The following is a 14025-nucleotide window of genomic DNA, read 5'->3' as shown; positions in this document are numbered from 1 at the left end:
AGGACATCCCGGACATCCGGACCACGTGCCTGCCTTAAGCTTCAGGGAAACGTTATAACAAAGGAAGTACTTTGACCTGCTGAGCTTTAAGTAGCCTCTTCTAACGTTGCCATTTCGCCTTTTAGTTTGTTAGTAGTTTTCCAAACCTACAGTAATAGAGAGCAAGAGACTAGATCATAGTCTCCTGTGGAAAAGGTAATAAATAGGATTAGGAAACTCATCCTTAGGGGAGCTAGAGGAGATGAAGACAGAAATCAAATTAACAAAAGTGAACTGTATTTAATTCAGTTCGGCGCGTGTCCAACCTCCTCTGATTTCTAACGGAAACATGGCTACGGAATTACAACAACGGTACTTTGGCAAAAGTTACTGGCGCCCTTTTACAACGAAAATGGAGATCGGGTATGTTATTATAAAGCCTTTCTTGGCTTAAAAAGGCAGATAATAACAAAAATGAACGAAAGAATAATAAATTCTAATAATAACAACAATTACTGAAAAAGAATAAACATAGTAACAGTGACAGAGAGAGAATTCACTTCGAAATCGACTAGTGACAAATTAAGAACTGTAAATTGCCCCTCTGATTACAATCCGCAGAGTTTCCGTACGTAGACCCCACAGTGAGCTACTGTGCTTGCAAAATAATCAAAGTTGCAACAGTAAAAATAATCTCTGTCTCTGACTGATTCAGTAGATGAACGCAAACAAAATCAACACCTTACCTGGTGCAATAAGCTGAGCACATTAAGCAATTTTGGTCTTAGAAAAGGCAAGAAAAGGGGAAAGGTCAGCACGAAAGGAGAATTTACGGCCAAGTATACATTCCCGGTGCCATCTTTCAACTTTCAGCGCATGGCAACACACTGGATTCCTGACGATTGCGACAGTACACAAGAGCTAATAAATGAAGAAGCATCACTGGGGAAAACAAATATCTACGGCAAAGATCCAAAGATATTTGACATGTATTCACTTTTAAAACTGAAACAGTGACTTCCCTCCCTAGCTGTGATTTTGCATTTTCAAATGTTTTATAGTTTCGATTCATTGACAAAAATTTAGGCTTCATCCACTCTACGCCGGAGAAATGTGAAAACGCAGATTTATTTCTACGGTTAGGCCTCCCGTCCACACTAATCCGTCGCGAAAACGAAGCTTTTCGAAAACGCTCTCAGTTCAAACCGGAGTAATTTGAAAACGTCGAGTTTTCGTTTCGTATGGACGGAAAATATTTTGAAAACGGAGCTTTTCGAAAAAGATGGCGTCACGATAATCATGTGATTTCCCCGACTGAGTGTTCCTTTCAGTTCTCCTTGACCGTAGTCTGCGAGCAGGCTCTTCGTGAGGAAAAAAGTATGAAGGCAGACATCTTTCCTCTCTTTTCAGTTGCCACGCGATGAGCCTGATCACAGGGTACAAAATGACTGGTGATTGTTGCGTTTTTAAAATCCTCCGGCGTAGTGTGGACAGAAAACATTAATTTGCTGCGTTTTCAGAGTGTGACCTCCTATTTTAAATTCCTCGGGCGTAGTGTGGCATGGATGCCGGCCTTTTTTTAAGTCCAGTCACTCATTGTATAGTGTCGGTAGGAGAAACTCGTGTGTTCATCGTTTCTTTGAAAGTTCGAGCATTGTTATGTTGTTAAGTTTTTTCATTTTCATTCAAACCTGCTAAGGAACCTTGTTTAAAAGCATTGGTACTATTGTTACAATTCGTCACACATCAAACACGCGGACAGGTTCTAGACAAAGAAACAAAACTGAAAGAAAGAAAGAAAAAGAAAACACGTGTGGAAATTTTGCCTCGTTACCTTAGCAATCAAGCGTGCCGTTTCGCAATTTTTTTTAAATTCACCATACAATCTTTTCTAACCACATTTTTTGGAGAGTAATTCTGTATTTCTTTAGATGAACTATCTCGGCTGGTTCACAACAACGGTTAAGGCACTCCTTTCTGTGAAGTGGCTGAGTTGCGTGGCTCGGACTTTGAAGAGGGCTAGTCAGTAACTCTTACGATCACCGGATGACTGAACGAACACGAGACTCCAACTTTTTTGTGCAAAAAGAAAGATCGTTCCAGAGAATAACAATTTTACCAGACATCAACCTGGTTTTATGAAAATCACGTGTACCAAATAGTCCTGAAGTTTCATTATTTTTCACCCAAGCGACGAGTTATCCTCAAACGGAAGTACGCCCCCGGCCCTCATCTGTTGATTGAAACGACACCTGTTTCACCATTCCTAGACACGCAATGGATGGAGCAATAATTCAGATGCGATATAGCACGAGGAATATCTTTTGCTCCGCAAGAATTTACTAAATTAATGAGGATACACTGAAAGAAATCTGAAATTGTCACTGAGGATTTGTATAAAAGTGTATAAAGTAAGGGAGGACGTGAAAACGTATTTCTTCTCGTTCCAAGTCTGACTTTATGTTCATCATATCAGCTGCGCTGCGCTATTCAGTGAGACCAGCGCAATGAGTAACGGATTTTCGATAGTTAAAACTGAATCAATTCGAAGAGCAGCTATCTGATGTCTAACACTCTTGTGCTCTGATTAAGTCTCTAGAAAATAACAGGCTTTTACATTCGTCTAAAACAAAGCAGGTTTCTAGTGAATATGTATTTTCAAGTCTGCTTTGTGGTACGAAAAACATACATGTATACATCCATACTAGTGGCGGATCCAGACCTTGAGCTATTGGGGGTGAGGGGGGCGGGGGGACGGTTTTGTTTTGCTTGCCCTACCGTCTTTTCTTCCTTCTGTGATTTTTTCTTTTTTCACCCAAAATAAGGGGGGAGGGGTCAGGCCCCTAGACCCGCCGCTGCATACAACCATTATTTATACACGATGAAAAAAAAAATTCAAAGCTAACAAGCTTGTGGGGTCGTGTACTCAAATAAAAAGATTCAAATGCTTAGAATAATTAAGAAGCTACAATTAAAGGATAAAAATCATTCTTATAAAAGATATGATTTTGTTAAATTAAGTCAATGGTTAAAAACAGATAAAATTCTCAGATCTGTTGTTGAGTATTTGTGGGGCTAAGACATTAAAATTAAAATCCTTAACATTTTTCAAAAAGGATTTTACGTCTGTGCACTCTAGTATCGATTCGTTTGATCATCCTATAGCGTTTCAGAGCCTGGACAGCCCCATGGAGTTTTGAACGTATTTGAAGGCAAAACTAGGAGCTATGAGCCTATGCTTCAGTCTTGAAGAAGATCTGTTGAAGAAGATCTGTTCAGCTAAAATGCGAGGGAGCATGCCATGATAACCCTTGTAACAAAGTTTAATTAAAAAACATTGATACAGATGTGTTAAAGTATTCCACTTAACGGTAGCTAAAACGTCAACCGTTGGCATGTCCGTTGAAAGTTCAAAAATAATTCTAGCAGCACAGCAGTGTTGTCTTTCCAATCTGTTAAATAACTCTGTCTGATTAACCCCGGCCCACCCCAGACAGGCATCGCGTACGTAATGGATGGCTCAATGAAAATTGACAACGCTGCGTAGGTTCACGTGGGATGGGATAAATGGGCAAACTAAGAATTCGTATGATCAGTATCATTAGCCAATATAGCCATTTACGCTTGCGATCTCGAGGCTCCATGTTTTCTTTCGAAGACATCATTTCTGGACATAAGTTTACGAGTTAGGAAATTGCGAAGAAAGTTGCGAAATAAGTGAACAGGGTAAATTCCTTGACTATAGAGAAGACTGACTACGTAGTGAAGTGTTTAAGACCTAAACGAAGCCCTCGGTAGCCTTAAAAACAATTAGAAACAAGGAAAAAATATTCTGACACTTAAATTGGTAGAAACAAAACAAATTGCCGCCGTTATGATCCATATTGTACCGCAAGCCACCGTAAAGAGCACGTGACCAACTTACTGGGTACTTACGCGTAAAGTTATACCTTGTCGACAATCTTTCTGTTGCTCATGGTCCGCTCATGTTATTATTGTTGATTTTGTTTTAAACCAAGGTTTCATTTAAATAACTTGAGTCCACAATTCACTTGGCAGAAGTCGTGAGAATGAGCAAATATAACGCAACATTATGGTAGTACCAGCTAGCATACAACAGAACCAGTTCGAACGATACAATTGCAAGAATAAGCGAGAAAACCCAGCAAAGCACTACCGAATAGTGGAAGGCATTGTCCGTTCATTCAAAAGCCGGAGGGCTTAACAAACGCATTTTAAAACCAATACAGTACAAGAAAGGTCATGTTTCCCAGGCTTAGGAAAATGAAATCTGCTACAGGACGAAGAAAGCTCTTGGAGTACTTGGGAGAACCTTACCTTCATGAAATCAGTCAAGTCCCTTTGGTCACGATTACGATTTATTCAATATAATTCGAGCCTAATGGTCACTCGACGGCGTCAGCCGGATTTTAGGTCTTTTAGAGACCAAAGTTAGGACTGACCTACCGAGTTATTGATGCATTATCCGGCGATTGACTTGATCTGAGAAATCTGGTCTGTTTGGGGTGGTTATAAAAGAGCCTGCAGAGACTGCAAGGCTTGCTTGTGTAGCAGGGTCGAAAATAAAAGAACTGGGCACTGCTCTGCATGTTTATATTGGTAACACGCCAAGAGATTAGGTATTTCAAAATGAATTGTGCCAGGGATCCACGTGCAGCTCCGTGATGCGATAATGGTCCACTTGTCCATGGCTAATGTCTGATCAGTCGATCAGCTCAAAAGTCAGAGATAGTGTACCTTACGGCCTGCAAGACCAACCGACACTAAGATTCCTTTCTCTTACTGTCGAGCAGAAAGAGGACCGAGTCTTTCTCCAAGGGTCAAATGATGCGGTTTTTTATGTGTGTTTTATTTTTAACCGGAGTGAAAGAACGTCGCGATTATATTGTTAGCAGTTTACTCTCTATAATTTCGGGTTTCATAAAATCGAGACGGCATCTCTCTGCAACAAATTAAAGCCTTATGAGGAGGAGAGAGAGTAACGAAATTCAGACTATTTTTTTCCAGGGACATGCAGGCTCTCTAGCGTGATGACAGAATACGTCCAGATTATTCTTTTGCATTTCATCAAAGGGATTAGATATTCCCGTAAAATAGTAAAAAAACACAATTCACGTCATTTCGTCTGATATGAAGAGAGATTTATTTTGCGAAAGCAATCCGTACTGACGGATTAACCTAATGACTGAATCAAGAACCTCTGTTCATTTTAGCGTGGTTATTTTCACTTGGCTTATAGCCTGCGTATCAGGCTTGTAGTTTGTAGAAGGTAGGGTAAAGAAGAACACGGAGGGGAAGGGGGGAGGAGGGCAAAAGGGGCTGGAGGTATGAGAAAATTCGTGACTGTTAGAAACCTAGCTAGCTATGACCTGAAATGTAAAATTAACTGACTGATTCATTACCGTCCAATACTTGTAACACAAGTTAGGCCCAGTTCAGACGCCGAACTTTTCATGAGCCGAACTTAATTCGAATTTGGACCGACCCAAATTATCAAAAGTACACCTGTTGATTCAGACGTTGAACTTAATTCGCCGAACTTTATTTAGTTTCAACCAAAACACATCGAAATGTCAGCGATTTTCAGGCAAAGTAAAAACTGCTTGTAAAATACGTTATAATAATTTATACATTAGGTTCGGCTCATGAAAAGTTCGACGTCTGAATCAAAGCCGTTCCAAAGCCGAAATTCCCGGCTGAGCTAGGCGGGAAGAACGGCTGGGCCGTTCCAAATTCAAATAGCCGTTCTTAACTGATTCAGACGCCGAACTTTTCATGTACTTAGTTCAATGTATTTGGTTCGGCTCATGAAAAGTTCGGCGTCTGAACTCGGCCTTACGTGCGCTAGTTCGTGTTCTGTGAATAACTGATTAAAGTCAAAGTTATTCAGGTACTGTATTAAGTATCTTCAAGAGTCCTTCAAGATAAATCAATGATCAGAGTTCAGGGTGTTCATGAACCTCATTAATCCTTTGCAAGATGTTCTCCAACTGAGATGCGGCATACGTTGTTAGCGCTGCCAACCGTATACTTTGGCCTCGGGGAATTTGGGGCGTGTTGTATTTTATTGGGTGTACTTTTTCATGCCTGGAGCTTACTGACATAGAACTCACGACTGGCCAACTCCTCCTTGGCCTCTATTTATGGCTCAGTAATGTGATTCTGAACAAAATCGGTCCCGTTGGCTTTTAGAGTAGTCCCAAGCCAACTCAGCCCAAGCCTACAGTAAGGAATGATAAACATTATGTAACCACATGAAATGCAACCACAGGGAACATTTGACTCTTTGTATGATCAAGGTTTATACATTCAAGAAACAGAGCGTTTCGCGTGTTTCTATCGAGTTATAGAAGATGCATGCTTCCACGACGTTACTTTCTGAGGTGTGCCTGACTTCGCGTGTGATCTCGCGCGTTACTCGGGCACCACCAGGAATGAAAAACCATAAACTGCAAGGGACCGCATACGATAAACGCTGCCAACGTAGGATCTACAAGAGATCTGAACAGCCAAAAAAAAAATGTATGAAGACAAGCAATAGACTGCAAGGCTGATACTACGTGAAAAACGTTTCGAGACACCAACATGACAAGAACCGATGAAGTAGGATCGCAACAGTGGACAGCTGTTTCGCCCTTCTTGGGGCTCGTCAGCACTGTGTAGCGAAGATACGTAACGCCAGTCTAACAGCCAACGCACATAAATTGCAAAATGACCCGTGCACTATATCAAGTTCCGTACTTTGAACTCACTTGCGCCCCGAAACACGCGTTGCCACATCACATGTTTCGGGGCGCAAGGAGACAAAGTGTCAAGATTGGTGTCTCGAAAAGCAAAAGAATAAATGTGGCTGGACAAGGCCAGCCTAAACATTTAAACATCTAAACATTTAAACACCAGGAACCCCATAAGTAGTCCTGCTGGTTAAGGTAATGACAGATACACTCGTCAAAGCCACAGCCCCGGTAAAAGAAACCAGTCAGAACGTAAAGAGTTGCAATTGTGTCCCTGCAAGTCTCAATCATAAGCCTAGCCTGCAGTGCAGGCGTCTTATTGGGGCGAGTTAGCGTTACAACCTTGCGACCGCCTTTTTAGACCGCCATGTTAGACCGCCATGTTAGACGGTGGGGATGGGGGAGGGGAAAAATGAGAAGACGCCTGCCCGAAAAGCCCGTTAAAATGCGAAACACCCCCTGATTTGTTGCGCTTCACTGCATTCCCGGAAATGAGTGGGTAACCAATCAAAATGAGGTTTTCTCGACACCGGAAGTCTCACAAGGGTACACACCACGAGAAGTTTGTGCCAAGCCACAGGATGTCTTGCATTCTCACAGAGGTACGTGTTGCGCTAGCGACTTCAGACGTACAGAGTATTTTAGAAATACCGACAACTGATGAGATCCACATGAAGGATCGAAACCATGGTCTTGCCTGAACTAAGCCGAACAATGGCATATAAAACACGCAAAACAGTTAACGGGACTTGCGCGTAAACAGCTACACTTGAATCATGTGATGCCAGATCAACCAAAGTAGGAATAAACCTATACATCGAGCAAGAGAAACATAAGCTCGATCAGATAGCTGCAAGAAACATAAGAATGTCTCTAGACAAACGTATAGCTTTCTCGAAGAAAAGCTACAGCGTCTCCGAAGGAAATCGTACGAGAACAAATATGATATCCGTGATAAGGATCTACCTACTGTGCTTGTAAACAGTTCTAGTCACAGCCGGGCCCGGTGTCACAATATAGAATGCAAGTAAGCAACATGTTCACGGTAAATTTCATATTTTGTTCCTCAAAAGCAAATTCATGGAGACTTAAAAGCATATCTTGCAATAGAAATTAGCCTAAACAATGCATAAACACATGGCAAATTACAGAGGTGTCAAACTCAACGAGTCGACATGCAGATAACAGCGCAAACCATGCAGACCTTTGACTTATAAAAATTTGCCATAGCACGATCTAACGGCTCAACTCCGCTTAAAATTCCTCCTTATTACACAACATGAAGTGCCCTTCATGAACACGAGTGAAACGACAAGAAAGGTCGAGTGACCGAACAGAGAACGGCAAATGTGCAAATGTCACGAACCGTAGAAATCGTGTAGGCTAGTCAACCCCATTTTACGTAAATATTAAGCTTTTCCCAAAGCCAGTGGGTAGCACTGCCAACAGATCTTTTCCGGATACCAGCGTGGAAATTGCGTCTTTTTGCTCCGTTCGTAATTCGCGAGACATTCCAAGTTCACATAAACGCTTGAGAGATTCCTCGAGAGCGGAATCGAAACTAACAAAATCACTTTCGACAGAGTTTGCCTTGTTTCTTACCCGCACGAACGAAACGAAACTGACTGACAGACAATTGACAGGCAGGGTCAAGCCGCACTAATCAGAAACTCCGTTCGTGGGCGAACGGAGTTTCCTAAAAGAACAATGACCTCGGGCAGGCGAGATTTTCTTCGCTCCACCCCTCCCCTATCCTTCCTCTTGTCTATCATTCAACCCCTTGGTAAAAGTTTCTTTCTCTCCCCAATCTTCCACCTCATGAAAAATTCAAGATGGCGGCTAAACTTTTTACGATGTGAGCGTTCGCTCGAAAAAATCTCGCCTGCTCTGCAGGCTATCATAAGCCGGGCAGTCGAGTCCTCGAACTCTCCCTTTCCCTGTAATGGGGTTAATTGCATGCGCATGTTCAGAATGCCGGCATTTCCATCCCCACTCACCCCTCCCCGTTCCTCCTCGTTTCCGAAAATCCGCACTGGAAAGAACTACGCGAGAGACCTGGTATCAAGTGTTTGCAACCGCCATATTGGAAATATTGGAAGTTTTAGTCTGCGATAGTCGGTGTATAAATCGGGTTTTTCTCTACTCAGTTACTGTTTAAAAAAAGAGGTATGTATCATTAACATTTTTCTTTTCATAAACACGACATGGAATCGATAAATTGCCATGTTACTCTTAAATTTGCGTACTCCAAACCCTTGCCATACTATTTGCGAACTGTTTTGGTAAGGCTCGGGGTGAAGACAAAAATACATGTATCAAAAGTCTTTGGCCTTTGTTTTGTAAGTTACTGTTTAGCTTACCGGCTGGATTTTAGAGCGATGCTATAAGCAAGGCAAGTCTTCCTGGCACTGTCCCTATGATCCTGTTAGGAAAATTAGCAAAAATATACGTAGGGCTAATCAACAATAAGTGGATACCCTGCGAGACAGAAGTACCCTTCTCTTTTGCTTGGTGAGAGACCAGAGAGAACCTCTGCTTGCAATTGCTCGATCATCTGATTAGTCGCCGTCCTCAACCAGGGACGAATAAATTAAAAATACTGGTTGCGTTGACAAGTTTTAACCCGTTGCATGACAGATAGGATTCATAACGCTGTCCAATTGTGAAACTGTCAGCCATTACTGCCCTGTGACTGGTTACAAAATTACAATTGGCAACACTGCATGGACATTTTTCACTTACACATCAAATTCAAAACTTTTGTCTGCCAATAACTGACAATCTTTGATCTTTTGCTGTTTGCACAGTTCCAGAAATTATTGCTGTACATTAATTCACCTTAAAAAGCTATTCGTAGTCAAAGAAGCATGGTGTGAGGGAGTATCTAGGCAGGTTATTAAGCTTAGTTTTCAATTTCCCCCAAACAGTTTGTTTATCTGCAGCTAATTAGCAGTTTAGGAAACGCAAAAAGATCTGTTCCTTTGTCCCTCAGTACTTCTTAGAACTTTACAAAATTTCCGTAGTTTCTCTAACAAATAAATGGTGGAAATGTCAGAATTCAAGTAATTTGCCACCATTGACCTTAAAATAACTACAAATTTGATGGCATTTAAACGTTTTGCATGAGAAAGCATGATTATGTAACATGCTGGCATAGTTTCCGCATGCACGATAGAAAAGTGGTAACTTGTGAGCAGAGGTTCCCTCTTGTCTCTCACAGAGTAGAGAGGGAAGGGACTCTCTATCTCGCAGGGTAAATGTGGTTGGATGATAAAGAGTGATGTGGATAAAAGAACAGGCATTTTACAGTGAAAGAGAGGGATAATTTGTAGATCTTGTTGAACTAAACCATTTTTTTTATAATACTTTACTGGTTTGACCATATGATTTGACAAAGTTGTCCTTATTTTTATTTAGTAAATAAAGACTGCCAATCAGTCTTTACTTATCTCTGTCAACTTCATGCAATGCTTGCCACAATTGACCTGAAAATAACGAAAAATTTGAGCATGTAAACTAGGTGTTGTATAGGTGTTGTTTTGGCAGAAAATTGTGACTTTTTATTTAGAAAAATTCTGTCCTTTTAATTCCAGTGATGGGTGCAATGACGCAAATGCCCAGGCCAAAGAGAATCCATGTATTGTTGTCCAAGTTGTTTGGTGGAACAATGGTGTTTTGGATGCTGTGGAGAGCAAAACATGACTGGCCTGACCTACTGGTAAGTTAGTAATGATATTATGTTCATGTGATTATTGTAAAGGAGCTTGTGCACTGTAGCCAGTAAAAGTGATTTTACCCATGCCAATTTTTAATGCTGATTTTAAACACAGATTTTTAATCTGTGTTAGTTGAGACAACTTTTAATGCAACTTTGTTGCAGTAACAGTTGACAATGATAAGTTACACCACACAAATTTTAAGGTAACACTGGCCACAACTTTTAAATTTGGCAAACAATGTTTGAATTCAGCAGGAATGAGCAAAAACACTCATACAATGTGTGACACTGCCGAAAAGTTGTATATAAGGCTCAAAATGCTCTGAAAAGTGTCAAATTTGTTCTGATAAACTAAACATTTGGGGCTTAGCCCTTCTTCAGTAAGTGGATTTAGCCACACCATACAAAAAACTGTACACGTACGCATGCACAGAAAGCATGCACATGAAGTACAAAGTAAACAAATAGGAAAATCATTGTTTTAGCGCGTAAGTTTAACACATGCTAGCCCCACAGTCACAAGAAATTAAAGTTAATGTTCAGTCCGTTCGGTCAAAGCGTGCCCAGCTTGAAGATTAATTTCATTTCATGCTGCTTGCGGCTGATGTTACTGCCAGAGCACTGTGTCAAGCCACAGACTATGATGTCATCCAAAGAGTGGGAGGCGGAGTTGAAATGTTCAGCTACGGGAAACCCAGGTGATTGGTTTCGAATGCTTGGGAGGCGCTCGCTGAAACATTCCCGTCGTCGCCTTCCAGTCTCTCCGATGTATAGGCAATTGCAGCGACGAAAAGAAATGCAATACACAACATTTTCAGACTGACAGGTGAAGTGGTCACAGATGTTATGTGTGCTCTCCAGGCCTTGTAGAAAAGTCTGAGTAGTTATGTACTTGCACGTCTGGCAAAGAGGCCGTTGGCAGGGCAATTAACCAGCATCAGTGGGAGATGGTGAGGCATTAGCAGAGTGTACGAGGATATATCACTGAAGTTTCGCTCATGCTGATATGATGCCAGCGGAAGTTTGGGGAAAATCCTGTGTGCCTTGGGATCGGAGGACAAGATGTTGAAATTGTCAAGCAAGATCCATCTGGTGCCAACGTTGAATGGATTATATGTTAATACCAACGGGACTTTGTTACTAGTGCTTTCATTGTGGCTTGTTGGGGTTGATGTGAGATGTTGGTGTGAATGTGTTTGTATGACTTTCAAAAATCTGCAACATGTGGCCATAATGAATTGTTGCATTAAAAGTTGCCCTGTATGACATACTACATGGTATCTGTTTTTAGTACTGAGAACAGCTTTGCATTAAGAATCGGCTTGTGTGACATCACCTTAAAATATAAATAACTGAAGGTGCTGTATATAGCCAAAAGGCTAGCAAATTTGTAAATCTCTTATGCTGCCAGTGAATGATGACTGATCAAAGTTACAATGGTGTACCGCTAAAACCCAACGTGAACCCAAAGTTGAATGAGTTCAATTTTGTGAATTATGCAAGTCATAGGGGTACTCCTAAAACTCTTGTTGTTTCTTTTGATGGCTGCATAAATTAATTTTTGTATGCTAGCAAATTTTAATGTGTCTTGTTCATAATATAATCTTAGGGGCACAAGCTTCTATTTGAGTTGGAGGATGCTGAAAAAGCCAAGAAGAAAGAAATGGAGCATCACTGATAGATTGTTGTAATCTGTCCTTCTGTTTTGTGTTGTGTTATGGTGAAGAGGTACCCTACATTAAAATGGCAGAAGCTGAGGCTGATGAAACAGTCAATTCTATGCATAGTGATGAGGAGTGATCTATCATTATTGGTTTAGACATATCATGAATTTCTTTTTGATGTATCTACAGTTACAATGCTTTTGTAAATATATCTGTTTAATACTTTGAAATTTGTTGTGATATGTTTTCTTGAGTTTGCTCTCTCCTAATTAAACCATAGAGAAACTGTAATCAGGACTTTGTTCAAGATGTACAGATCATTTGTTTGTAATTTACTGAGATGCCACATTAGGGTACTAGTGTTTTTGGTAAAATATCACAATAATTTGGTAAAGTGGCACTTAATTTTTGTTTTTTTCTACGACCCGCAAAAAAAGTTTCCACAAAAAAAAACATTCCAGCAAACATTTTCTCCCCAAAAAATTTACTCCACTTGTGAAATTACACAATTATACAAACATCACAAGTAGATTGTTGTTGTGGCCATTTATTTAAAATGTCTCTTTCATTCAGAAGCAAAACCGGACGAAATGAAAATCAAAATGTTTAGAAATAAAAAAAGGTTTATGGGAAAAGACTGTCTGAAGGTACTCCATTGATGAGGCAATCTGCAATTCTGCACAAGAGCACCATGTAATTGTGATAGAGTGACACTGATTACTGGATTACTGTGTTTTGCATCTCCCCATGTTGTTTCACTTGACAATTGCTTGCAGTTTAATTGACAAGAAATGCGAAAATGCTGTAATTTCAATTAACGTGACTTCCCGAAAATTGCAAAAGTAGTGCCCAGCAAGAAAAACCCGTTTTTATACAATTGCAAAAACTAGTTCCCACAAAATACAAAAAATCCGCTGATTTATAAATATAAAGGCCCAAAAGAATATAGTGCCACACAGTAGCAAAATCACTATGGAGCCAGGCCAGGGTGAGAGCTAAATCTTTCAGAAACCCACCAAATGAACTAGATAAAATTACACCATATAGCATACACACTGTAATCTCTTGACATCATCAAATGTTTATTGTAAAGAAATACCCAAAACATGTTCACTCTTTTAAACTCAAATTATCTAAAAAATACCACTAAAAAGCTAGACTTTTTTCAATACTATCTTTTTCAGTGTGTTTGTTAAGATCACATCCTGTACTTTGAATATGGTGGCTGTAGCCTGACGTATACATATGATCTCAGTGAACACAACTATGAAATATCTTGGTTTGGGCTCCCCTGGACCAGGCAAATCTCCCCCATTTTTTTCAACTTGGATGGGCATGGTTACAAGCTGTTACTGGTCAAGGAGTGGACTGAAAATGGTAATTGTTCAGGACTCTTATTTATTTATATACTGGCAATTAATAATAGCATTGCTTTATGGGTGATTTAGTATTATAGATTTATTTATAATAATATAAGTATGTTTCCTGGAAGATGGAAGTTTTCTTTTTGTGTTTAAATTAACCTAAATCGATTCTCTTCAAACCCAAGAACAATTTATATTAACTTTTCATGTAATATGAACTATCGATAAACAATATTATTGTACATGTACAGATAAAAAAGTACAGCTTTATTGTAAACTCAGCAGATATCCTCAGGTCATCTTAGAAACCCAGTCTGCCAGGAGTTATCATTACGTGATTTGTAAACAATTTTGTTTCTCAGGGCCAACTATATCCTAAATCATTTTATCATTTTGTCCTTCAAAGAATGATGCAGTTAAAGATCAGAAATATAGTGTGTGACTGGGAAAGGTTTGTTTGAGCTTTTTCAGAAACTCAAAAGAACAAACGCAACACAACAGCACTGCAGTTTAAACCACTGATGCAGAAAAGTATTAAAAAGTTT

The 14025-nt window shown here is 40.1% G+C and overlaps 1 long non-coding RNA gene across 1 annotated transcript; it reads left to right on the top strand.

Moving 5' to 3' along the window:
- Nucleotides 1-8771: 8771 nt before the first annotated feature.
- On the top strand, nucleotides 8772-14022 carry LOC145479195 (uncharacterized). The gene is made up of 3 exons (XR_014048399.1): nucleotides 8772-8900; nucleotides 10328-10452; nucleotides 12062-14022. It is a non-coding gene; the product is annotated as an uncharacterized LOC145479195 (long non-coding RNA).
- The last annotated feature ends 3 nt before the right edge of the window (nucleotides 14023-14025 follow it).

The sequence above is a fragment of the Orbicella franksi genome, chromosome 2, assembly GCF_964199315.1.
Source record: "Orbicella franksi chromosome 2, jaOrbFran1.1, whole genome shotgun sequence".
Taxonomy (NCBI): domain Eukaryota; kingdom Metazoa; phylum Cnidaria; class Anthozoa; order Scleractinia; family Merulinidae; genus Orbicella; species Orbicella franksi.
The sequence above is the reverse complement of the archived record's forward strand: the minus strand, read 5'-3'. Positions and strand labels throughout refer to the sequence as shown.